Genomic DNA, 4,276 nt, shown 5'->3' with positions numbered 1-4,276 from the left:
TTCCAAACCTTGATCAGTTGATTAGTTTTTTTTTTTTTTTTTTTTGCTTTGATCTGTAGATTGAAAGCTCTGCAACATGGCATCAAGGTCAACAACCCATAATAAAGAAGGATAATGAATCTATGGGAACAAACCTTATTTTTCTCGATGAACAGGTTAACCTTCTTACATGTTTTCATGTATTTCTAATCTTCTTACATGTTTTATGTTCTTAGTAGCTAAAGAGAAAGCCGTAGCTGGAAACAGAGGATAAATAGATGAAGAAAAAAGAAAAATATATACAGAAACAGAGCAAAGCCAATACCGTCACAGAAAAAATAGAATAAGAAGTAAATTATTACAGAACAAAACCCACAAAACAAACATAATAAGCAAAAATATCAAATACTAAAATAACAAATAGGCTCATCAAATGGGAAAAAAAAATGTTTTCGATAATTGCCTAACACACATTTAAACCAAATGGTAAATCAGACAAAATACTATCATATATAATTGTACAGTAAAAAAATAGAAAATTAAAGTAAATACCACTTTCATGGGAACATTTAATTTCAAATATATTTTTTAACCCCCAATTTATAATTTCAAGCCGGGGTTTCACAATCAGTGCCAACTAAGCACATGTGCTAAGAGTGTAAAAACACTAGATTCAAAAAATAAAATGTAAATTATAATAATTTTATAGAATAGTATATATGTAGTTTTTTAATTAATGATATACCTCTGAGTTTACATAAAAATAAAATTAAAACTGATTAGCATACAACCCCGCGCAACGCGCGGGTTCTCATCCCTAGTCATATATAATTCACTATTAATTGTCTAATACTCTAATGTAATCATATATATATATATGATTACATATAACATTAAAGCTATCAATATGTATAACAATATGTATATATAGTCATATATAATATGTCTGAAAATTCATAAATATATAACACGAAAGCTAACATTTTTTCTTTAAGCTAAAATTTTTTCTCCTTTGTCATTTGGATTATACAAATTCAACATTTGCGTTCAAACAAACTAATCTTATTAGTTTCGAGTATATTATTTAACATATGTGGGAAAAGAAATTAAGATTCCCGCTTCTTTCCGCTTTTTTTTCTTTTTCTGTTTTTTTTTTAATAATATTTTGTAGATTTTGCTTAATCTACTATTATTCAGTATCTTTGAAATGATTTTATTTTACTTTGCTTATAAATAGGTAATAGGTTAAGAATGTGCTTCTATCAATACAACACGTTAGTAAGCAAAATCTTTTTTCTCCAAAGGTAAACAAAGTTCTCCATTACCCAGTTTTGTTATAAGATCTGATAAGCATTTAGCAATATGGTTTTTTGTCGTTAAGTGGTATAAGTTCTGTTTTAGTATTGATTTCCTTATTTTTATGAACCCTATGGAAAATACTTGAGAAGGAACTCCGAGTGTTTTAGGTGTTTTTAACATTCCATCAGCATCAAGATTCAAGACTGAATGAAACGTTGTGGTAAGAAAAAATAAAAAAAAATTTAGACTCTTATTTTTTTTTTAAACAATTATTTTGCATCATATATGTAACTATTTTGATTCTTTTTGCAGGTTCAAATCAAACGTAATGAGATAAGAATAATTATTTGGTCTAAGTTTTCTGGTCTATATCAAAATTATTCAACTACCGATAAAGCCAAAAAGCTAAGGAGAGAAGCCAAAAACTTTTCGAGAGCCGGATGTTTGATCGAAATGGTTTGAGATCTCATAAGCATTTAGCTAGTTCACTTTCATATGCCAAAGTTGCTGAATTTTAATATTTGATTATTTAATAAAATCAAGTTGTTATTTTTTATTATCAGAATATATTTTTTATTTTAAGAAAAAAAAAAGAAAGAAACAATTTTGAATTAATATCTAATGTGCCGAACAGTGATATTGCAAAATTCAGAGATTAAAATTAATTTTGCAAAATAAATTGCAATCTTACGAATATATAATGACTATATATTTGTCTTAATAATGCAACAAAAAAATTGCAGTGAGTATCGTCATAAATATATGCGACGAGCATATATTTAAAAGTAATTACACAAATTTGTAATATTTTTTGCTTTATATTTTATGTAGCATTTATTTACGACAATATATAGTTGCATTAAAATGTCGTGATTATACCACTAATTTCCTGCATAAATATTGTTGCATTAATACAACACATATAGCAATATATTACTTCGTTGCAAATTTGTAATAATATTTGCTATATTTTTTCTGTGGCGATAATTTGAAACAAATGAAAGTTGCAAACATACGTCACAATTATACGACAAATTTACTACAAAAATAATGTTGCATTAATACGACAATATAGCAAGGAGTGTATTTATTGCAAACTTTGCAATATATGTGCAACAAATACCAATTTGCAACGCTCAAATAGCAACACTAGAAAATGTGTCTCAGTTTTATTGCATTTTCAAATTTACAACAAAATATGAAGTTATTGCAACAAATTTTAGCGTAGCTATAACACTATTTTCTTGTAGTGTGTGCTCTCTTTTCCTAATTAAGGAAAAAAAGTTTGGTACAATGTTTGTTGTTTTCACCTCTTTTGCATCATCAAGATTGGACTGTAGAAGCTACCCATCTGAACCTATTACAAGTAAGATTTGTTGATATTGTAATAGTCATTAGCTCAAAATTAACCGGCCGACTAATCAACAAACCTTACTTGTAAATTGTAATAGTAGTTCAGATGGGTAATAGTCGCCTCCAGAAATCTAGAGGGTTCCAGAAATAACAAAATTTGTTCTAATAACAATTTTGCTTTGGATCAAAGGCTGAAATATATTAAGAAATTAAAGAAGAATGTTACACTTTGTTTGAAGTTTGGACCAAATGAAAAGAGTTTATATATCAGCCTTGAAATTTGAATGATGTGAAAAATATGGAAACAATCAAGGAGTAGGAAAGTTGACAGTAACCAAAAAAAAAAAAAGCAAAAATCGATAAGATGTTCATCATTTTATTCCTGTATAATTTTTTTTTTAGGATTATACAATATTGACTTAATGAATGTAGATTGTACATCATTCTTTAATTGGTAGATTAGATAGAATATAAAAAGATAGTTTTGTCTTATCAACGTAGATGAAATAATGTTTAAATATGATATGCAAACATTTAATTTAATTTAATGTAAAAATGATTTCTTATTAGAATATGTACACTTTTCTAAACAATATTTGTTGTATATACATACCCTCCTAGTCCTAGGATATGCACTAAGACGTTTAAGTTAATTGAGTTTAGACAAATATCAGAATGCTCTACTTTAGAGAATTTGATTGCACTTGCTAGAAATAAACCTTTCCCATAGATACCTTTCCCATATGTACCTCTAAGGTATAAGCTACCTATGTGTAAGTAGATTTTTGGTTTTTTTCTAACGGTGGGATTTAGAATTATATATTTTTTGTCGTATGAAATGTATAATATTTCAAAATTCATACTTACGTCAAGAAAAGTGAGAAATCGAGTTTAGTCTTCCCTTTTAGCTTAACAACTGCATAAAAAGAAGACGACGGAAGTCGAACAATCCCTTAGTTAAACTAAGGACCATATACATGAGAGTAGCAGATAGACAAAACAAAGACCTTTACTAGTCCTTTAACTCTTAAGTCTTTTTGCCACCTTAGACCATCATCATCCGAGAACTGTCTTCTCGTTACTTAAAGTAGTATATTTTAATTATTTTATTTTAATATTATTATATATTTAAATAATAAATTTGAAAATGAAAAATTAGTCTATACTAAACTAACACATGGTAAGTAACGATTCTTAGAATACTTTAGGAAGTAATGTTACTCTTCCTTTACCTCTCTTTATTATTATTTTATTATTACTTTTTAATTTTTAATTAAAAATACTCCTAAAAGAACTACCACTAATCATGCTCTTACTCTCATCTTACATAGTACTAGTATTAACAAAGAAGCTCGAAAAGGGTCAGAAAACAGTGGTCACCCTAACAATCCTCTTAAATAAAGCTACAAATAGATATTATTGTTGACATAGGAGCATAATAGAGAGGCACGAAAACAAGTTTTGAAAGTACAACTAACACTATCACAAATAATTATATATTATCTACGAGTCCTTCAACTCTTAACTCTTCTTTCCATTAGGAAAGCTCAAAAGGATCAGAAAAGAAGAGTGGAACATAGATGATCTCTCCAGCAGCAGTGAGCAAAGCTAAAGCCCCACAACATTAAAGTGGTAAAAGAAGGAA

The 4,276-nt window shown here is 27.8% G+C and overlaps 1 long non-coding RNA gene across 1 annotated transcript in view; it reads left to right on the top strand.

Annotated features, from left to right (window-relative positions):
• LOC104758434 overlaps positions 1–1,834 on the top strand; it is a 2,123-nt gene extending 289 nt beyond the window's left edge. The window contains exons 2-5 of the long non-coding RNA XR_762722.2: positions 60–155; positions 1,217–1,283; positions 1,428–1,498; positions 1,591–1,834. This is a non-coding gene — a long non-coding RNA (uncharacterized LOC104758434). The remainder of the gene's footprint in view (positions 1–59; positions 156–1,216; positions 1,284–1,427; positions 1,499–1,590) is intronic.

This window comes from Camelina sativa, chromosome 17, assembly GCF_000633955.1.
Source record: "Camelina sativa cultivar DH55 chromosome 17, Cs, whole genome shotgun sequence".
Classification (NCBI taxonomy): domain Eukaryota; kingdom Viridiplantae; phylum Streptophyta; class Magnoliopsida; order Brassicales; family Brassicaceae; genus Camelina; species Camelina sativa.
This window is presented reverse-complemented; position numbering and strand designations above follow the sequence as displayed.